Consider the following 23,615-nt stretch of genomic DNA (forward strand, 5'->3'; position numbering starts at 1 on the left):
CAGAACGCACAGAAACCCTCCCTTCGTCAGCATTTCTGCCCACTCGGAGGGCAGCCCCTTTATGTAAATATAAAAGGATAATTACTGCAGGACGAAACAAAAATCATAATAATGGAGCAGGTAGTGTTTATCGCAGGGATGAGGACGAGTGGGGTCGTGAACGCACAAAGCAGCCCAGGAAGCGTGCAGCTACGTCAAAGCGGGGAAACCCGAGGCTCGGCCTCTCCAAAATCCTTGCGTGCCCCGGACGCAGCAGGAGCCAAGGGACACCCGCAGCGCTGAAGTTGCTGGGGCTTCTTCTTCGGGGAGGCTTTGCCCCTTCTTTAAACATAAACAAAAGAGAAGTCACAGCCCCGATGGGCTTCCTCGACAGCATCTGGAATACGTTATGCCTAAAGGCAGGCTGTAAGCCGCCGGGCCACCACCGGGATGCGGCAGCGCGCTTAGTGGCCAGCCCAGCTGGCGTTTGCCAGCCCAGCCGCGGGCTCCCGGGGTCCCCCCGTACTCGCACGGACGCATGGGGGAGTGGAGAGGGCAGGGCTGGCTAATGGGAACGGGGGAGCGCTTCGCAAGCACCATTACATGAAATGCGAGACGTGTAACGTGGCAGGAAGCAGGCAGCACCTGGTGTCAGCGGCTAATTGTGTCGTTCGATGGCATGTCAGACCCACGCGCGTGCGAAGCCAGCCGCGGTCGGTTGCCTAGCAGGCGCCTGGTCCTCTGACTCAGGGCTCGGATTACGGGGACGGACCGGTTGGGTGGCGTTCGCTTAAATCAACCCATGCGCTGATGACACGCCTTTGCTGGGCCGGGACTGGAGTCCTGGTTTTGTGGGGGGTTTTGTTGTGGTGAGTGGTGGTTTGGGTTTTGTTTTTTGTTTTTTTTTTGTTTTTTGGTTTTTGGTTTTTGGGGGTTTTTTTGTCACTTACATACAGATGTCTGCTTAAAAGAGGAAAGTATATTGATCAAGGAGTATATTGATTTCAGTAGGTTGGGGGGGGGCGGTTAAAAACATAAAGGAAGAAAGGAGGGAGGGAGGAAAAGACAAAAAGACCAAAAAGGGGGGAGGGGCGCCTGGGGACTTCAGTCTGAAGAGTGTGCAACTCTTGGTCCTGGGGTCCTGAGTTAGAGCCCCACATAGGATCTACAGATTACTTAAATAGAACTTTTTTAAATGGGGTGAGGAGTGCCTGGGTGGCTCAGTCCCTTAAGCAACTGACTCTTGATTTGGGCTCGGATCATGAACTGATCTGAGGGTTGGTGGGTTCAAGCCCCACAGCAGGCTCTATGCTCTTAGTGCAGAGCCTGCTTGGGATTCTCTCTCTCCCTCTCTCTCTGCCCCTTCCCTGCTCACACTCTCTCTCAAAATAAATAAACTGAAAAAAAAATGGGGGATATGAAGCAAGAAAACAATTGATCAAAGAATAATGTATACGAGAAAAAATTTTGTATTTGTTTATTTTTAAATTAGAGCCAGTTTTCTGTAAGATGTGATAATTCGAAAAACAGCTCTCTTCCATGGTTACTAGTTTTACACACAGGCAAGGGAAATAAAGACAAATTTCCCAGTAGAAATTAATCCTATTTTCAGGGACCATTTGTCCTTGGTGTCCTGATATCCCATTTATTCCAAACCCTAATCTAATATGCACTTGTTCCTGTTTATTCAGGGTTCCTTACTGGAACATTAGCCTTCAGTCTAAAATTTATAGTTACAGAGAATATTATCGGATTCAGAAGGAAAATGAATGAAATGAGATATTGCATGTAGTCTTTAATTAATAACAGCTCCTAGTCTGTGACAGACATACTGTAATAGACTGACAAAAGTCAAAAGAATTTAAAAAAAAAATCAAATCCTACATGAAGAACTGACATTCTTGGCTGGTCCCAACTTTCTTATAACGAGTGTCATGGAAATGTTTTTTAAAAAGCCTCTAAATTCCGGTGAGTTGATCTTGGGGCTTAAGTCTACATAAGTTACATAGTTAAAGATATATAGTTAAATCTAAAGCAGTTTCAATGGATATGATCAATCATATAATTCAAAGATGAGGCGGGGGGTTTGGAAGTGAGACAGCTCAAATCTGCAGTCCCATTTGCAATAATTTATAAGCTATGCAACTATAAGCATATAACTTAACCTCCCTGAGATTCAACGTCTTCATTTGTAAATTATGAAAAAATAACATCTATCTTGTAAGGTGGACTCAGGACCAGAGAAAAGACGTCTAAAGAGCCCAGCACAGTGCCTTGCATGCAATTGACATTCAGGTGTTTGCTTTTTAAATTAGAGGTCGTATGGGTATCGTCTACTTTTTAATTAGACATCTTAAAAAATACCTCCCCAAAACTACCAAATGGATTAATATATTTTTCCAAGCTTCAAGCAGCAAATATAAATGACAGACAATATCTCTCCTTTGCCTCAAGATAATGTAAATTCTGTAAGCAGACAGGAGACTTACCCCAGAGTGGATCTGTATCGAGTGCTTATCCCCGGGGGTATACTGTATATGTAACTCGATGCGTCTGTTACTGGAGTAATTGGGAACCAGGAAAGCCATCCTTCTGTGGAAGCAGAGTCAAGGCTCTCTGCAATGTCAGTGAGGTAGGATCAGAATGACATTTCCAGCGTAATGTTAGCCAATTAGATGTTGGAGAAATATATGCACTGCTCCGATCCACCTGTCGTGTGCCTAGGGTTCCTAATAGGGAATAGGAGGAGGTCACCAGAATGCAAAGCAAAAATCAGGGGGAAAAATGTGAATGTAACAGCAGGATTGGCCGAAAGCAGCAGCACTCAGGAAGAAAGTCCCAAAGAAAGTGGCCGTTGACTAGTTTTGACGGAGAACTGTAATGATTACTCAAGCTGTGCATCAGGATCCCCTTTTTTGCAGAAAATTTTATGGATGCCTCACTAGCCACTTAATGAAGAAAGCTACAAATCATCTCAGGAGTCAACAAGAGGTGCTTAAAACTACCCCCTTCCTCTGCTGCCACCAAAAAAAAAAAAAAAAAAAAAAAAGCCTACATTCTCCCAATGAGGTTTTTCAAAAATGAATTACGCCATTAAGTGCCAAGAAGAAAATTAGCTATGAGCTTTTAAATTTAAAATGATCCCCTTTTTAATTGTAAAACAGTGGCACTTAACTGCTATTGATCCTGCTGAGACACATTAGGGAACAGGGTCACCATAACTGTTAATATTCACTGCTTAGTAAAAGAGCATCAAAGGACATTTTAATGTCACAGACTTTCTCAGGGAGTTTTTAAAGAAGGTTTGAATCAGCCAGCCTATGAATGAAAAGGACATGAGGTAGACAAATGTAGAAACAAATGTGATAGCAATTTTCTGCTAATCAAATCATAACTCAAGATTGATTTTTTGGCAAAAGTTTATGTCATATAGATTTCCAAGGCTGGTCGACATTTAAAAGTCAGAGTATATATTTTCTATAGACTGGGACTTTTTAGATCATCATCCAATGGGGAATTTTGTTTACTTTTTAACACACGAATGTACGAGAGAGCCTCCCTTCTGGGGAAGACCACTTTTGCATACTTCAGAAGTAAGGCCTGTGAACGTCCGTGACATTTTATTCAAAACTCCATCCATTGTACTTTTTTGGAAGCTTTTAGAGGATGAGACAATAAATCACAGGTGAATGTTCAGTTTCTTAAAGGTAGAAATTACATTTTTAGAACATACTCAGAAGAGGGTTTCTCCTTTCACCCGGATCCTATAGTGAATTTGAAAATATTGAATTTGTGGCCTTGTAGGCTACTAGAATGCTGAACTTTACCAAGATATGAAGCTGAACAAAGTCCTTGCTGTTAAAATTAAAACCTCTTATTCCAAAGCCCTACGAGAAATGTTAAAAAGGTAAATTTAATGTTGTATTGAACTTAAAAAATAAAATCTTATGTTCATCTTTCTTTCTGACCAGATCATACCTTGGCTTCTTCCAATGCACATTTCGTACTATGCCAACGGACTCTTGCTAAAATAGTACTATCATTTTCTCAGTTCCTAGTTCAAAAATATAACTTAATTGTCTACAAAGACATTTTTTAGGGTGTAAAAATAGATTGGTAGTAGGATTGCCAAATAAAATCTTACAGGAATTACTACCTCGAAAAGGAATTAACAAGAGGAAATGAATGGTTTCCTTGGGAGATTTAAATCCTTACTGTTTAAAAGAAGGTATTTCATTCTCTATGGCATCATTGAGGTGTCCCCGGGAGCATCTGCGAACAGGTAGAAAACCACTGGTCTACAGAATGTATTCGTTCATAGATTCATGTACCACATATTTACCAAATGCGTTCTGGCTGGGATTTCACATGGGAAACTTAGGAAATTCCTCCGGCATTGAGGGGGTCACAACCCTAGGGACAGGCAGAAAGAAAACGGGATATCCTGATGTGAAAAATGCCCTAAAGGAGTTCAGATCAAAGCACTATAAGAATGCAAACGGATGAACATCTAGATGGGATTCAAGAGGTAGACAGTCCCAAGGGCATGATTCAGGGACTAGAACTTTGAGGATGAATTGATGTTGGACAGATGTAGACTTGGTCTTAGGGCATTTCAGACAGAGGGGAATAGAAACGGCAAATGTGGAGCTAACAGTGAGCATGTAAATGGCACCAAGACAAGCAAGGAAGACAGAGCCAAACCATATCATGGTAAGGAGTATGAATTTTATTTTTTAAGACAATGGAAGAACCCATAGATAAATTCTCAGCAGGTGAATGACGTGACCGGATTTGTTATTAGTGTTACTACTCTCCAGCAACACCGAGAATGAACTGGAACAGACAAGCAAGGTTGGAGGCACAGAACACAGTTGGAAGCCGGTGTGAAATGATAAATACTTAACTAGGGAAGGAGCCTTCGGGATGAAAAAAAAGCATGGTCTGAGTGATTAACTGAAAGTAGAAAGAAAACAGGGGGTGGGTGCCTTGAGTGTCTCTTGGATCTCAGGCTTGGATGATCATGTGAATGATCTAGCATTCTACCATTTACTGTATTAGGTGTACTGAATGATTGTACCGTCTGCTGAAATACCAAAGAAAGAGGTCATTGAGGATGCATTATGAGTCTTATTTGGCCGTGTTGAGGGTATCATCAAAGTGGAGTTGTCCACCAGGTCATTGAATATGTAGATCTGGAGTTCAGGAAAGAGCTTTAAGTTCTAACTAGATTGTCCAAGAAGAGTCTTTACACCTAGAGGTCTTCAGGTGGACTTCAGAGCCTCTGAGCCCTCTAAAGTTCTTGGGCAATTATGCATTCTCATATGCACATAAATAGAAGGAAATAAATGCATTATATACAACAAATCCTCAAAGAGATCAAAATCCTCAAAGAACCACCTGTATAAGCAATAGAAAAGTCAAGTGTGGAACTCTGAGCATTATCAATATTTAAGAAAATGGAGTTGGCTTAGAAAAGGAGATGCTCACAAATTGTCCCCATTTCTGTTTCCAAATCCATACTGTTTCACCAAATCCCCCTACTCCAGATAAATAGCTTTACTGTTACACAAGACACCCACGTTCTTTCTTGCATCTAGACTTCTCCCTCTTGAGTACTTGTCAATTTTCTTGGCCTATCCTGGTCACTCGGCTTAAAAACTCAATTCGTGAAGTTTTGTTTTGTTTTGTTTTGTTTTCTTTCACCAGCCCAAATACCCGCTCCTCTTCTAAATTTTAGCAAGAACTCTTAACAGTTGGTTTCATTTGGCCTCTACACGGTGCCCAGCACCAAGTAGTATTTTAAAATTAATATAAAAATCACAACTTGATATGCCATTTTGTATGATTTTTTAATGATATGTATATATGCATTTATATATGGGTATATTTGCATATATTTGCGTGTATTCTTTCTACCAACTAGACTATAAATCTATTGAAAGCAACATCTGCATTACATTTCTAGTACAATTTTGAGTACATACTAAGTTTTTACATACCAAAGGGTCATGAGGCTGAAGAGAAAGATAAAGGACAAGAGGTGGCAAATCAAATTCGGTAGAAAAAATTCCAAGTTGGAATTTGGAAATCGAGGTACCAACTCTGTCTCATCCACTTTTAAGATATTTAACTTCTAATAGGAAGAAAAGTTTGTCTGCTATTTATATCATGAAATTGTTGGGAAGATTAGATAATATAATGGATTTAAATACACCACATACATATATAAATAATTTACATATAAATATGTATAATATTGAAATACATTTGCACTTAAATACACATAAATACACATAAATACATTGTATAATGTGAAATAAAAAGGGATCCATTTTTTTAAGTTTTATTTTTATTTATTTTGGGAGAGAGATGGGGAGAGACCAGGCGAGGGGCAGAGAGAGAGGGAGACAGAGAATCCCAAGCAGGCTCTGTGCTGCCAGCACAGAGCCCAATGCAGGGTTCAGTCTCATGAACCACAAGATCATGACCTGAGCCAAAACCAAGAGTCGGACACTTAACTGACTGAGCCACTCAGGCACCCCAAAAAGAATCCATATTAATAAATATATAAATTAATTAATCACAGGAGGAAATTGTAATGAAAGTCCCTAATATTTTAATTTTGTTTCCTAAGTAATACACACAGTTTAAAATAATTACTATTTTTTAATAATAAGATTAACTGAATGATTTTTCAAATTGATCCCAATTGAAACAAATTTAGCAAAAACATTTAACAAAATTTGAACAACTAAACTGCTAAATTTCTGTAACTAGCTAATAATTCTAGCCACAGCAAGTTACAAATTATAAATCTCTAATTCTGATGGTGATAAACCAATCTTTTTAGAAGAAATGGAATGTAAATATACCACAGTTTATTCGAAACTTGTTACTTGATCAGAAATAGATTTATGATTAATCAAAATAATTTTTTTAAAAGCTGAGGGAACTCAATTTAGAGACTGATAAATATTATTCTGGGATAAGAATAATGTACTTCTTCAAGAGAATTTTTGATGTAGATTTTACATAATAGTTTATATCGAATATATGTTAAATATTCATAAAGTAGGACATAACTTTACATATTTTTGCATATCAAAGATTGGTGCTCTGTTCTCTGTTTAATAAAGGCTCAGAATGTTCTAGCCTTTGCAATAAGTACGTTAAAGGGAGTAGACAAAAATCTTTATTTTGCCTGCTTTTTTTGTACAAAATTCTAGTCTCTGCAGCCTTACTTCTGGATATCTTTTACAGAAACAAAGTAATTTTGGTTCACATGCCTGCAAAGTAAATCAGTGCAGTTGGGATGGTTAAAAAAGGCGTCAGGAAGAGAAAGGGTAGGAACAGTAGAGTGGAGCCGGAAGAGGTGTTTTGGGAATGATCTCTTCAGAGAGATATAGAGGCAGATTCTAAAGAAGTCACAGTGTTGGAGCTGTTGTCCCAGGTGGATCACTAGATGTCTGACAGTTGCGACATAGATGGATGAACAAGGTGAGGAACGTTTTCCGCCATGTCCTAAAGTCATGAGCCTGAATCTATACCTCTTCTGTCTTTATCCTTACAGGCATTTGAAGGTACAGTTCAGACTTAGTGGAATCTGAACCATCTTGAGAGACCCTCTTAAAAAACACAAAGAAATTGTGAATATAACATTCGTTATGAATGGAAATATTTATTTAGAATAAGACATCACAACGTTTTCGAGACTTGGAAATTTATTTTTCTGTGGTGGCTTGAGGCAATTTGCTAGAAATACTTACAGAATGATAGTTCCAATGGCGAGTTGGCTTGTCCCTCACCTGAGCAGGCCTTCACTCTCAGCACCTCCCAGAACTCACAGGGACTCATAGGGCCCCTGAAGCTCAAGCTTTCTTCATCAGCTTTGCAGGAAATCTGTCTCTGGTACTGAGAAGCCATAAGGACTCTTCGGCTGGTTAACTTTTATGGTCCCACATTCGGTTCGTCCCAGGTTACAGGCTAAGACAGTGTTCCACGAGAAAGACATTTTCACCTATGAAATTCCGGTCTCCCAGTGAGGGGGAAAGTGTTACTGTGGAATGGACTGTGGGCCGTGATTCTTCCCTCCAGCCTGCCCAGCTCACTTTGCCTCTGTCACACTGCCTGCGGGCAGAGGTTTTCAACCCTTCCGCTCCATGGCTATCCAGCTGTGGAGTTCTTGCGCATGGTGGGGAAAGGGTGTCCCCAGCGGCTCACAGTGTGGTTCTCATGCTGCCTGTATCACAGAAGAAGTGTCCTCAGATCCAGCGAGTTTGGCTCAGCGGTCACAGCTGGTGGCTGTAGGCCCACTCATGAAGTTTCAGGTATGAAGATAGGAGTTGATTGGCCTGAGAAGAGCTAGGAAGTCACAACACCCTTCTGTCTGTTCTCGCAGGTCAGTAACATTGAATTTGAACCTCAGAAGTGGAAAGCCATTTAAAAACGAATCAAGTCGCTTCAGCAGTTGACAGCCAAAAGAGCTGAAGAATGTGATAAGACTGTGAACTGTCCATTCCAGCCTCCCAGATGGGAAGGATAGAGTGCATTGGAGTGGGGAGATTCAGGAAGCTTCACCTTGTGTGTAGGTGCCAGAAGGCCAGACAACAGGCGGTGATGGGATGCAGAGCATCAGAATCCAAGGAGTCCAGTGGCAATAAGGTTGTCAGATAAAATACAGGACGTTCGGTTTCTAAATTCAGGTACACATTAATAAAATGTTTAAATATGTTTTCCTAAAATTGCATGGGATATATTTACACTAAAATAATTATTGCTTGTGTATTTGAAATGTTTTTTATTTCCTTTTATTTATTTATTTATTTATTTATTTATTTACTTTCTTATTTATAGAGTTGAAGGAGCAGAGAGAGAGGGAGAGAGAATCCCAAGCATCCACCATCCCGTCAGCATAGAGCCCAAAGCAGGACTCGATCTCACAAACCAAACCATGAGATCATGACTTGAGCCAACATCAAGAATTGGAAGCTTAACCAACAGAGCCACACAGGACCCCTTTGTGTATCTGAAACTCAAATCTAACTTCAAGTCCTATTTTTTCATTTGGTAAGTCTAGCAACACTGGGTGGAAAGTCGCCTAAAAGGGAGACCTTAAATTAGCCAGGGCCGATGAGCTCTAAGAAATAGAAAACCATGACAAGCTTCTTTAAAGCAAAAATATAAATAAATATTGTTTAACGTATGGTCAAATGATTTTTTTTCCTAGAGCTTACATTGTTTTTTTCCCCACCACTTTACTTTTTTTGTCATTTTGTCTTATTTTTTTTTTCATCATGATAAGTGTATTCTTTAATCTCCTTACGCTACTTCCCCCATCCCCCCACCCCCATTGCCTCTGGTAACCATCAGTTTGTTCTCTATAGTTGAAAGTCTGTTTCATGGTTTCTCTCTCTCCTTTTTTTTCCCTTTGCTCCTTTGTTTTGTTCCTTAAATTCCACATATGACTGAAATCATATGGTAATTGTCTTTCTTTGACTGACTTATTTCACTTAGCATTATACTCTCTAGCTCTATCTATGCTGTTGCAAATAGCAAGATTTCATTATTTTTTGCAGCTGAATAACATTCCATTGTGTGTGTGTGTGTGTGTGTGTGTGTGTGTGTACTTCTTTATCCAATTCATCCACACTCAGGCTGATTCCACAGTTCGGCTATTGTAAATAATACAATAAACATAGGGATGCATGCATCCCTTTGAATAGTGTTTTTGTAGTTTTTGGGTAAAAACCCAGCAGTGTGATTCCTGGATTGTGGGATGGTTCTATTTTTAGTTTTTTGAGGAAATTCCGTACTGTTTTCCACAATGGTTGCACCAATTTGCATTCCTACCAAATGCACAAGAGGATTCCTTTTTCTACACACCCTCATCAATACTTGTTTCTTGTGTTGTTGATTTTAGCCATTCTAATAGATGTGAAGAGATATTTCATTGTAGTTTTGATTTGTATTTTCCTGATGGAGAGTGATGTTGAGTATCTTTTCCTGTGTCTGTTGGCCATCTGGATGTCTTCTTTAGAGAAATTTCTGTTCATGTCTTCTGCCCATTTTTTAATTGGATTATTTGGGTTTTGGGTGTTGAGTTGTATCAGTTCTTTGTGTATTTTGGATACTAGTCTTTATCATATATGCCATTTGTAAATATCTTCTCCCATTCAGCAGATTGACTTTTAGTTTTATTCATTATGTCCTTCTCTATGCGGAAACTTTTTATTTTGATGAAGTCCCAATAGTTTATTTTTGCTTTTATTTCTCTTGCCTTAATAAACATATCTAGAAAAACGTTGCTATGGCCAATGTCAGAGAGAGCCGCCTGCGCTCTCTTCAAGAATCTTTATGGTTTCAGGTCTCACATTTATCTCTTTAATCCATTTTGAGTTTGTTTTCATGTATGGTGAAAGAAAACCATGACAAACTACTTAAAGCAAAAATAAAAATAAATGTTGTGCAAATACATGGTTAATTGATTTCTCATAATAGTGCAAATACAATTCATTTGGGCAAGAGAAAGGTGCTGAAATGCCTGGATATTTTTGTGGAAAAAATTACAACTCAACTCCCATCTTACATTATTCACAATAATTTCTTTGAAATGCATCATATACCTAAATGTAAATGCTAAAACTATAAAGCACCTGAAAACAAATATAGAAGAAAATCTGCACGACCTGAGGTAAGCAAAGATTTCTTAGGATACAAACAAGGAACTAAACATAAAAGAAAAAATGATGAATTGGTATTTTGGACTGAGTTCCCTAAAAGGCATAGCCTGAGATCAGGACTCTTGTGTGAGTCATTTATTGAGTAAATGCCTATAAGTGATATCTGTAAAGAAGTAAGCAAAACAGGATAGAACAGAAGAGGAAGCTTAGCAAAAAGTGGGGTCAGCTGGAGCCCAGCCTCTTCCTGAGCCTACAAGGAGCCCCAGACACAAATGACACTTCAGTGCTATCCCATACAGAAGGCAGGGTACAAGTTTTTTGTACCACCATAACACCCAGTCATTTGAGGAAAGTATTTCAGAAGAGAGCATGATACCCAGTTATTTCTAGGTAAAATGACTCCCATTGGCTGAGAATAATTCTGAGAAAGCTATTGATGTAAGCCTCCTGTAGCCAACATTTACAATAGCTAGGAATGCATCTATTTACCACTGGATATCGTCAAAGTTAAAAATTTCCAATGATCAAAAGGTGTTATTTTAAACAATGATTGGTCAAGTCACATATAGAAAGAAAGTATTTGCAACTTTTCTGTCTCACAAAAGCCTCATACCCAGAATAAAAAATTTCTGCAAATCCAAACAAACAATCCAAGTTTTAAAAATGGGCAAATATCTTATATGCAGAAAACCCTAAATATTCAAGAACAACAAAAAAAGCTGTTAGAATTAATCAAGGACTTCAGCAAAGTAGCAAGATACAAGTCAAAACACAAAAATCAGTTGTACTTCCCTACACTAACAATGAAGAATCTAGAAAGGAAATTATAAAAATAATTTCATTTTCAAGAGCACAAAAAGAATAATACACTTAGGAATTAATTTAACCAAAGAGGTGAAAGACCTGTACAACAAAAACCACAAAACAGCGCTGAAAGAGATGGAAGAGGACATAAATAAATGGGAACACATCCCATGTTCATGGATTGAAAGGCTCAATACTGTTAAGATGTCAGTACTAACCACAGCTATCTACAGATTTGGTGCAGTCCCCACCATAATCACAATGATATTTTTGCAAACATAGAAAAACCCATTTTAAATTTATATGGGATCTCAAAAAACCCCAGATAGTCAAAACAATCTTGAAAAAGAACAAAGCTGGAGGATTCACACTTCCTCATTGCAAAACTTACTTTAAAGCTACTGTAATCAAAACAGTGTGGTACTGGCATAAAGACAGACATAATAGATCAATGGCATAGAATAGAGATCCCCAAAAAATCCTTGCATATATTGTCAAATGATTTTTGACAAAGGTGCTTAGACTATTCAGAGGGGAAAAGACAATCTTTTCAACAAATGGTGCTGAGAAAACTGTGTATCCACATACAAAAAGGTGAAATCTGACCTTTCCTAACACCATAAACAAAAATTAAGTCAAAATTAATCAAAAACTTAAATATAAAACCTAAAACTCTCAGAAATAAATAGGGTATAAGCTTTATAACATGGAATTTGTCAATCACTTCTTGGATTTACCACTAAAGGCAGAGGCAGCAAAAGAAAACACAGATAAATTAGGCTTTGTATAAATTATTTTGTAGGGTGCCTGGATAGCTCACTCAGTTGAATACCAATTCTTGATTTTGGTTCAGGTCATGATTCCAGGGTCATGGGATCAAGCCCCATGTCAGGCTCCACCCTGATCATGGAGCCTGCTTAAGATTCTCTCTCCTTCTTCCTCTGCTCTTCTTCCCTTCATCTGAGTGCTCTCTCTCTCTCTCTCTCTCCCTAAAATTAAAGAAAGAAGAAGGAAAGAAAGAAAGAAAGAAAGAAAGAAAGAAAGAAAGAAAGAAAGAAAGAAGGAAAGAAAGAAAGAAAGAATTTTGTGCATCAGAATGCAGAATCAGCAGAGTAAAAAGGCAATCCACAGAATGGGAAACATAATGGCAAATCATATATATTATAAAAGGTTAATATCTGGAATGTATTGAAAATACAAACAACTCAACAACAAAAAAAACATACCACCCAATTCAAAAATGGGCAAAGGACTTTAACAGTTATTTTTCCGAAGAATATGTACAGAGGGCTGATAAGTACATGAAAAGTTGTTCAACATCACGGATCTTTAGGGGAATGCAGATCAAAACTACAATGAGATACTACGTCATACCCAGAAAGTAATAAGGATTGCCAAGAATGTGGAGAAACTGGAACTCCTCTGCACTATTGGTGGGGATATAAAATGGTGTAGCCGTGGTGGAAATGGTATGGTATGCCAGTACCTCAAAAACTTAAAAATAGAATTCCCAGCTAACTCAGCAATTCTACTTCTGGTTTACACCCAAAGTGAAAGCAGGGCCTCAAAGAGGCGTTTGGACACCCACGTCCATTGCCGCGTTTGGACACCCACGTCCATTGCCGCGTTACTTGCAGTAGTTAACATGTGGAAGCAACAATATCTACTGTCAGATGAATGGATGAACTAAAGGTGCTTTACACATTCGATAGAATATTATTTAACCTTAGAAAAGAAAGTCTGCGATATGCTGCAACATGGATACATTTTGAGGTCATTATTCTAAGTAAAAAAGTCATAAAAATGTCAATACTGTATGATTCCACTTATAGGAGGTACTCAGGGTAGTATAATCTGTAGAGATAGAAAGCAGACTGGTGGTGGCCAAGGGCTGGGGGAAGGGGAGAATGGAGAGTTGCTGCCTAATGGGTATAGAATTTCAGTTTTACAAGATGAAAAATTATAGAAATGGATGGTGGTAATAGTTGCACAATGCGGTTAAATACCATAGTACACTCTCTAAAATAGTGAAGAATGTGACTGTTCTGTTGGGTGCATTTTACTACAACACAAAAACTGGGGGGAGGGGAAGACAAAGGGCTTTTATAGACTAAATTTAAATGACTAAAATTAAATGACTGAGAAAACCAAATGTTAGCAAGCATGTACATCGCACGGAGACTAACACATTGATGGCGTACAACCCCTTTGGAAGCTGGTAGTTTCTAACAAATCTATCTACTTGCCCCCAGGAACCAGTCATTATACTACTAGTAATTATATTATATTATCCTCTCCTCAAGTCAAGATACATGTCTACCAAAAAAACTGGTAGAAGAATGTTAGAATGTTCATATCAGTTTTGTTCACAAGAGCCCAAATCCAGAAATAACCCACTGTCAATCAACAAGTGAATGGATGAACAATCTGTTTTGACAATGTGGAGCCTGCTTGGGATTCTCTTTCTCCCTCTCTCTCCACCCCTCCCCCACTTGAGCACTCCATCTATCCCTCTCTCTCTCTCTCTCCCTCTCTCTCTCTCTCAAAATAAATAAATGAGCTTAAAAAAAAAGAAAAACAAAAGATCAGCCTTTGAAAAATTAATTGGGGTGCCTGAGTGGCTCAATTGGTTGAGCGACCAACCTCAGCTCAGGTCATGATCTCACTGTCCGTGAGTATGAGCCCTGCGTGGGGCTCTGTGCTGACAGCTCAGAGCTTGGAGCCTGCTTTGGATTCTGTGTCTCCCTCTCTGTCTCTACTCCTCCCCTGCTTGTGCTCTGTCTCTCTCTGTCTCCAAAATAAATAAACATTTAAAAAAATGTTTTAAATTAACTAACTAACTAATGAATGAATGAATTAAAACATAGCGATACAAAGAGCTCCTATTACATGCAACAACATGGAGGTAACTCAAAACGATGTTGAATGAAAAAAAGAGAAACACAAAAGTGTCACCATGTAATGATTCTATTATACAAAGTTCAAGAACATTCAAAACTAATCTATAAAGATAGAAATCAGAACAATGGCTGCTTCTAGGGTAAAGCACGGGAACTGACATGAAATGGTCATGGAAGAACTTTATAGGGTGAAGGAAATGTTTCATGTCTTGATTGGGTTACAAGAATATATACATTTGTTAAAATGTACTAAGCTGTACTCTTAATACCTCTGTGTTTTATACTGCAGTGTAAACTATACCTCAATAATTTTTATTAGTTTATGTAACTAGAATTCCAAGGAATTAATTGGTTTCAGGAATGTCTGAATTCCAGCGTCCATACAGGGTCATCAGCCTTCTGTCTCTTTCTCGCTCACTCTCTCTCCCTTTTCTGCCCCTTCCCTCCCTCTCTCTCCCTCTCCCTTCCCACCCCTCCAACCCTTTTCCTTTTGCTTGCCTCCTCTTGCCTCTGTTTGGCCTTATTCTGGATCAGAACGCTCCACATAGCCGTAAGAAAGTTCCCACAATGCCTTTAGGGATTATTACAGAGTTCATAATTCTGCGACTAAAATACTATATTGGCTGAGCTTATTCACGTAAGAGAAGAAACTCAGCGCACTGTAATTTTTATTTTAATTGTGCTTCATAGCTAATTGGCTGTTCTACTGAAGTTGTTTCTTGGCAAACCAAATCTTAGAGTAGGCACTAGTCATGGCTTTTCTGATCCATGTTGGTAAGGTACCAATTTGGAAATGCTCTCAGCCAGTTTAAGAGAATACTCACCTTTGATTTAGGACTGTTCATTTATCTGGACATTTATTGCTGTTTTCCTAAAAGTCCAGATAGGCCTTGAACATATCACAGCTGGGAGTTTTGAGACAGACCCATTATTGATTCTGCTCGTTGAAGAGGTCACATTGAGAAAATGGAACCAAACCTGGGTGGGAAAAGAAATGACTTGGAGTTTCATTCCAGATGGAACCATACTACGTAACCCAAAAGTACAGTTTTGTCTTTCACTCCACTCCATTTACCAATTTGGATTGATTTCTACATGGTTCTTCTTCCTGTAAAGGTTCAATGAAGTCTTTCTGGAAACCGTTTGCTCTACTGTATCCAAATAAAATTGTCAGAAAATTTTCTTCCTGAGCCTTCAGCCAGCTGGGGATGGGCTCTTTTTTTTTTCAATATTCTTTTTTTTTTTTTTAAATAAAAGCTAATTCCTACATTTGCTCTTTACATTTTTTAACTCAGAAAAACTTACCCTCCTAAAGTTCCTTGCTTGACTTCGTTTCTTCCCATCTTCTACCTTTAATTGGAGGGCTCAAGATGAGGACTCAAGGAAGTGAGAGTTCACATGCATGTTTACACTAGTCTCTGTCTGACTACAGCCCGCAGGCTAAATTTGTTTTTGTCAATAAGGTTTTACTGGAGTACAGCCTCATCCATTTCTTTACAGACTATGTTAGCTTCTTTCATGTAATTATGGCAGAAATTAGTTGAAAGTGGGATAGCATGCCCACAAAATCTAAAATAGTTGCTATCTGGCCCTCAAACAAAGGCCATGCCTCACATACACCAGTACCTACTCATGCTCTCTCTCCTCCATAACACTGAATCTTGAACATTGTCCTTGGAATGAAGAGATATATCAGGAGCCTAGCAACAAAAACTAAGTCATATGGAGTCCTGCATATCTCTTTAACATAAACATTATTGATACAAAAAAAGTGTGTTATGGAGAGGGTCAACCCAATATCAGCTAACCTTGGGATTTTGTTCTGCTATCAATGCCTTAAAGACACTCAAAGACAGAGCATGCCGGAAATTCTCCAACCCATTTGCCCACCCATTCGACCTTCACCTCTCTATCAGACCTCAGTGGAAGTTAAATTTTTATCTAGGTGTAAACGTGTTCTAACGTATAGATGAGCTCTCAGAAAAGGTTCTCTTGAATCTCCTGTGGGGGTAACAATAGGAATTGTGTAGGAAAAAAATCCTTAAAGGGATATTTTTTGACCAAGGAAACGACCGTGAGATGTCAACCAATAGCTTGGCAATGGAAAACTGGAGTGGGAAGAAGTCTGCTTATGAAGGATCCAGAAGAATGAGGGACTCACCATGGAGGCTCAGAGAATTCAAGACTTGTTCCACCCTAGAGTCATTATGTGCGCAAGAGTAGGAAGAAGTGGTTCAAGATAGACTCCTGCCCAGACGTCTAGATACAGGTCCCAGAGAAGAGGCAGTAACCAAGTAAGCAGCAGCATCTGAGTGCTCCCCTCAGAGATGACGACTGAGGACTGCCCACCCTCTCTCTTCTGAGATGAATGACCCCAAACAACTGGCAGAGCTGTGCACAGCTCAACCACTGACACCAACTGATGTTCCAACAGGCTGTGCACCATCATCCCTCCATCAAAGTCAAAACACAGTAGAGACCCCTGCCCGGTTCCCAGTCCTCTTTCCCTCCCCCCAGATAACTTGGCGTTTATCATGCCCATGTATTTTTTCATACTTAATACATCGGAGTCAACAAATAATATTGGTGTTGTATTTTAATTTAAATACATTTATGGCATTGTATGTTTCATTCTACATCTTGACATTTCCACACTGTTTCGTTTAAGGCATCATGGATTGCTTTGTTTGTTTTTTAAGAATCCGATGTTCATTGGTATGTTCATGGTCTATTTGTTTTGGTTGCTATGTACTGTCCCATCCATTATGAAAAATATTCAGGTTACTTACAAACTACAAACACTGCTCTGTGGACATTTTGTCCTCCTATCTACGCGCCATGGGCAAGAGTTACCCTGAAGCATATATACCATTCAATTCCCTGTTTTCTGTGGAGTTTGAGCATTTTATCATATCATCATTGGCCATTCAGATTTCTTCCTCAGGGATCAATCTGTTCTATTTATTTATTTAATATTTATTTATTTATTTATCTTATTTTTTTTAATTTACATCCAAATTAGTTAACATATAGTGCAACAAGGATTTCAGGAGTAGATTCCTTAATGCCTCTTACCCATTTAGCCCATCCCCCCTCCCACAACCCCCCGTAACCCTCAGTTTGTTCTCCATATTAAAGAGTCTCATGTTTTGTCCCCCTCCCTGTTTTTATATTATTTTTGTTTCCCTTCCCTCATGTTCATCCGTTCTGAGTCTTAAAGTCCTCATATGAGTGAAGTCATATGATACTTGTCTTTCTCTGACTGACTAATTTCACTTAGCATAATACCCTCCAGTTCCATCCACGTAGTTGCAAATGGCAAGATTTCATTCTTTTTGATTGCCAATATATAATATTCCATCCACCAGTGGAAATTTGGGCTCTTTCCATACTTTGGCTATTGTTTATAGTGCTGCTATAAACATTAGGGTACATGTGTCCCTTCGAAACAGCACATCTGTATCCCTTGGATAAATACCTAGTAATGCAATTGCTGGGTCATAGGGTAGTTTTATTTTTAACTTTTTGAAGAACCTCCATACTGTTTTCCTGAGTGGTTGCACCAGCTTGCAATCCCACCAACAAGGCAAAAGGGATCCTCTTTCTCTGCGTCCTCGCCAACATCTGTTGTTGTTTTTGTTCCTGCTTAATACTAGATATTTCACATATAACCTGACCACTAATCCTTGACTAGTGTTTTGTGTCACAAATATTTTTTGCCAACCTGAGGCTCTTCCTTCAACTTTTATTGGTGGTTTTGTCATATGGAGGTTTATAATTTTGGTGAGTCAGACTACCCCAATTCTTATTATCTGTATTTTCCTTATCTTACCGAAGAGAAAGTTTTCTATACCAAGTTGATGAACAGATTACTCTGTATTTTTGCAAAGTTTGGGAGTTTTGTTTTTCAAGGTTATATCTGTAATCCATTGGAAAGTACCATCACGTCTAGTTGTCGTTGCCATGTGGACATCCAGTGGTCCCAATGCTAAATATGACATGGCCCATCATTTCCACAATAATTTATTGGACTACTTCTGTCATAGATCATGCCCATGTATATTCCTGGGTATGCTGCTGGGATACCTAGTGTTAGTATATTTATTCCAATATTTTAGAATCTGTCCAATTTAACAACAACAAAAAATATCCTTGGTGGATTTTAGCTGACATCTAATTTGCTCTATAAACTTAGCTTAATAGGATTCAAATATATATACAGCTAAAACATTCCATAGAAGAACATAATAATTTTTCTTAATTTAGAATTTTTAAAAAATTTTTAATGTTTTTGGCTTACTTTTGAGAGCAGGGGAGGAGCAGAGAGAGAGGGAAACAGAGGATCTGAACAGGGCTCCACACTGATAGTGGCAAACCCAATGAGGGGCTCAAACTCACAAACTGTGAGATCATGACCTGAACCAAAGATAGCTTTGAACTCAGTTCAATTGACTGAGCTATCCAGAAGCCTCTAGAATTTTCTTTTGTTAGATATAGTGCTAAGAAACTCACTGGTTTTTCTGGGTATATAGCACACATTTGATTTTGTGTTATTATTGTTATGATAATTTTACAGCTAACCAACTGGTCAAACTTCCTTATTTATCTCAATAGTTTACATAGATTGTTTTGTATTTTTTAAATGTTTATTTATTTATTTTCAGAGAGAGAGAGAGAGAGAGAGTGGTGGGGGTGGGGGACAGAAAGAGAGGGAAAGGGAGAATACCAAGCAGGCTCCATGCTTTCAGGGTAGAACCCGACACGGGGCTCAATCCAACAAACAGTTATAACATGACCTGAGGTGAAATCAAAGAGTCAGACGCTTAACCAACTGAGCCATCCAAGCATCCCAATTGTTTTGTATTTGTATACAGAAACTTATATTGTCTATGAACTTGAATTCTTTCTTTTTAATATTAAAATGTATGTCTTCTAGTATTTTTGTGTTATCTAAAATCTCCAACACACGTTGAATACTAGCATTAATAGTAGATATCCTTGGGGCGCCTGGGTGGCTCAGTCGGTTGAGCATCTGACTCTTGATTTTGGCTTGGGTCATGATCCTAGGGTCATGGAGTCAATCCCCATGTTGGGCTCAGTGCTGAGTGTAGAGCCTGCTTAACATTCTCTCTCTCCTTCTGCCCCTCTCCCTCACTTGTGTGCTCTCTCTCTCTCTAAAATTAAAAAAAAAATGAAAAAAAATGGTAGATACCCTTTTCTTGTTCTTGATCTTAAATTAATAAATCTTAAATATTTTATTTACTTTGTAGTATTAATATAAACTAGTTTTTACTGGAATCCTTTTTTAATATTGAGGTGTAATTGACATACAGTATTATATTAGCTTCAGGTGTACAACATAGTAATTTGATACTTGCATACATGGTAAAATGGTCACCCAATAATTTCAGTTTTATGTAAGTCTGTCATTCTACAAAGTTAATCTAACATTATTGACTATATTCCCTATGCTGTACATTATATCCCCATGACTTATTTATTTTATAGCTAGAATTTGACACTGCTTAATACACTTCACATATACCACTCCTTCCCCCCATCTTAACCCTCCTCCCCTTGGGCAACCCCCAATCCTTTCTCACTATCTATGAGTCTGTTTTCTTTTGGGGTTTTTTTTGTATTTTTTTTCTTGCTTTTTAGATTCCACATATAAGTGAAATCATGTGGCATTTATCTTTCTCTAACTGATTTCACCTAGGATAACACCCTGAAGATCTGTCCATGTTGTCACAAATGGCAAGATTTCATTCTTTTTTTATGGCTGAGTATATTGCAAATATATGTGTATATATATAATTATAATTATATCTATAGATATAATTATAGATATAGATATATAGACCACTATTTCTTTATCCATTCATTCACTGATGGACACTTAAATTGTTTCCATATCTTGGCTTTTGTAAGTAATGCCACAGTAAACGTAGGGATGCATGTATCTTTTCAAATTGGTGTCTTTGTTTTGTTTGTTTGTTTGTTTGTTTTCAAATAGATACCCAGCAGTAAAATTGCTGGATCATATGGGAGCTTTGCTTTTAATTTTTTCAGGAATCACCACACTGCTTTCCACAGTGGCTGCATCAATGTCCATTCCCACCAAGAGTGCACAAAAGTTCCCTTTTCTCCACATCCTCATCAACACTTGCTATTTCTTGTCTTTTCAATAATAGCCATTCTGACAGGTGTAAGGTGATCCAAGGAGAGGAATCTCATTTAACACCTACTTCCAGATTGGAAGCCAGACCCGCAGGCAGTAGCTTTTAAAGTATGCAAATATACACAGACTGTGGAACCCCAGTCATAATCTCTGCTAGCCTTCAGAACGGGAGAACTGGAGGTGTCTCCTGGGTGACAGTTACAAAACTCAAGGCTCCAGAGGAGTATATAAGCTCCTTTCTGGGAAGTCTTGTTGAGCAAGGCCAAGGGGATGCCCAAGGGTGGTACTTGTTTCCTGGGAGCACCTCCTTAGCTTAGATAGGTGGAAAACCTGAAGCCTCTCACTTTGGCCGACGGTCTAGGCTGAGTAAATAGGCCTTTTTCTCAGGAAAACCAAGGTTGTGATTCAGTCTGTTGTTTCTGCAGTGCCATGAGAATGGCAGCCTGCCAAGAGCTGTCTTTCTGATTGTTGTAGTCCCATGGAGCTCTGGAAACCAGCCCCCTTGGCCACCAGAACAAGGTGATCAAGGTGGCCCCTGTGTGGATTGTGCTCATAGGCTTTAGCGAGAGAGTGGGGGAAGTCTGTGATCTGTTGTGCTTGCTGGCCCCAGCCAGGGAGCTTGGGAGTGTAACAACAATTCCCACTTTCTGGCCTCAGCAAGTGCCATGACCACTGGCCCGTACCCCTCTCAGCAAGGAGGCAGGAGGGTGCCTTGTCCAAGTATGTCCAACCCATCCAAGCTGGTTATATGGAGAGAGTAACAATGGCATCATTCAGTACCTCCATCTCTGGGGAGTGTCTCAACTGTCCTCCACCCTTCTGGCCAATGACCCCAGATCGGCAAATGAATCTCCTTCACATAGAGCCTAGGTACTCAAACCGCTGGGTCTTGGGGTGAGCAAGACCACAGGGGAGGCCTCCAGGAGGGGAATCTCAGTTTCCTATAACACTTCGGGACCCCCAAATGACAGCTCTGTTGGCTTTCCAAGCCAGCCAACCTGGGGGCTCATGTCTGTGGTCCAGACCCTAGGGGCTGGGTGCCTGATGTGGGGCACCCACCCCTTACTCCTCTAGGAGCAGTGCCTGTTTGTTGAGACACCTTCTTATTGTGTGTTGCCAGGCTAGAAATGGGGATCTTTTCAAAACTATAACTCTGCTGAAAAGATGTTCAACGTTGCTCCTTAAAAGGGAAATACAAATCAAAACCACACTCAGATATCACCTCACGCCAGTCAGAGTGGCCAAAATGAACAAATCAGGAGACTATAGATGCTGGAGAGGATGTGGAGAAACGGGAACCCTCTTGCACTGTTGGTGGGAATGCAAATTGGTGCAGCTCCTCTGGAAAGCAGTGTGGAGGTTCCTCAGAAAATTAAAAATAGACCTACCCTATGACCCAGCAATAGCACTGCTAGGAATTTACCCAAGGGCTACAGGAGTAGTGATGCATAGGGGCACTTGTACCCCTATGTTTATAGCAGCACTCTCAACAATAGCCAAATTATGGAAAGAGCCTAAATGTCCATCAACTGATGAATGGATAAAGAAATTGTGGTTTATATACACAATGGAGTACTACGTGGCAATGAGAAAGAATGAAATATGGCCCTTTGTAGCAACGTGGATGGAACTGGAGTGTGATGCTAAGTGAAATAAGCCATACAGAGAAAGACAGATACCATATGGTTTCACTCTTATGTGGATCCTGAGAAACTTAACAGAAACCCATGGGGGAGGGGAAGGAAAAAAAAAAAAGAGGTTAGAGTGGGAGAGAGCCAAAGCATAAGAGACTGTTAAAAACTGAGAACAAACTGAGGGTTGATGGGGGGTGGGAGGGAGGGGAGGGTGGGTGATGGGTATTGAGGAGGGCACCTTTTGGGATGAGCACTGGGTGTTGTATGGAAACCAATTTGACAATAAATTTCATATATTGGAAAAAAAAAACTATAACTCTGCCTCTCCTATCCATCTCAATGTGCTTCTTTTATCTTTTGTTATACAGAGGAGTTCATCTCGTTTTCAGACCTTTTTAGGAGGGAAATTATTCATATGTAGCTATAGATTTGATGTGTCTGTGGGAGGAGATGAGTTCAGAAAGTTTCAGCACCCACATCTTGGACCCCTTTCAACTCAGTAGAAACCATTTAAGCAAGTAAAGAAGTGTCTTGACATTTACAGGGGACTAAACGTTTTTTTTTTTTTTTTATCAAAAATGGCGTTGAATTTTATCTCATATTTTTTATTAGGTGCTAAGAAACCTCCACTGAGATTTTAATATGTTTTTCATTAATCTGACAGTAATCACATTAATAAATATTCCACCACCACCACATCCTTTCAACCCTGGGTTAAACTCTACTGCTTTATACGATATTATTTTTAATACACTGATGTATTGTTTTGTTAATATTTTACATAGTACTTTTACTTCTATACCTATTAGTGAATTATACTACCTTTACTTATATTTAACAGCAACATTATGTTGGCTTCTCAAAATGAGTTGAACAGCAACAGCTTTACTTTGTGTTTAGTTTCTGAATTATTTCAAATATAAACGTCAAATTTTTCCTTTAAGTTCTGGTACACTTACCTGTAAAACCATCTAAGCCTGATGCCTTTAGTGATTCTTTTCTTTCTTTGTTTTTTATTCTTTCTTTTTTTTAAGTTTATTTATTTGTTTTAACAGAGAGACAGAGCCCGAGCAGGGTAGGGGCAGAGAGAGAGGGGCAGAGAGAATCCCGAGCAGGCTCTATGCTCACAGCACGAAGCCCCATGCAGGGCTCGGACCCATGAACTGCGAGATCATGACCTGAGCTGAAATCAAGAGCTGGGTGCTTCACCGACTGAGTCAACTAGGCACCCCTGATTTTTGTTTCAGTTTCATTTTCCCCTTCCATTTTTTTAAAAAAGTCTGTCCTTGATGTAAGAAATTCTTCACTTGTGTTGGCTTATTCATTTTTAGGTTTTTTTTATTTCCTAAAATAAGCACTTAATATTCACATTTCATTCTAAAATACTCCTCTGGCTACATTTATAGGTTTTGTTGCCTAAAACTATTCTTGTTGC

The 23,615-nt window shown here is 39.1% G+C and overlaps 1 long non-coding RNA gene across 1 annotated transcript; it reads left to right on the forward strand.

Annotated features, from left to right (window-relative positions):
• The first annotated feature begins 746 nt into the window (after positions 1-746).
• On the forward strand, positions 747-9,167 carry LOC131518125 (uncharacterized). Its single transcript, XR_009264931.1, has 3 exons — positions 747-848; positions 8,381-8,684; positions 8,836-9,167. It is a non-coding gene; the product is annotated as an uncharacterized LOC131518125 (long non-coding RNA).
• The last annotated feature ends 14,448 nt before the right edge of the window (positions 9,168-23,615 follow it).

The sequence above is a fragment of the Neofelis nebulosa genome, chromosome 7, assembly GCF_028018385.1.
Source record: "Neofelis nebulosa isolate mNeoNeb1 chromosome 7, mNeoNeb1.pri, whole genome shotgun sequence".
NCBI lineage: Eukaryota > Metazoa > Chordata > Mammalia > Carnivora > Felidae > Neofelis > Neofelis nebulosa.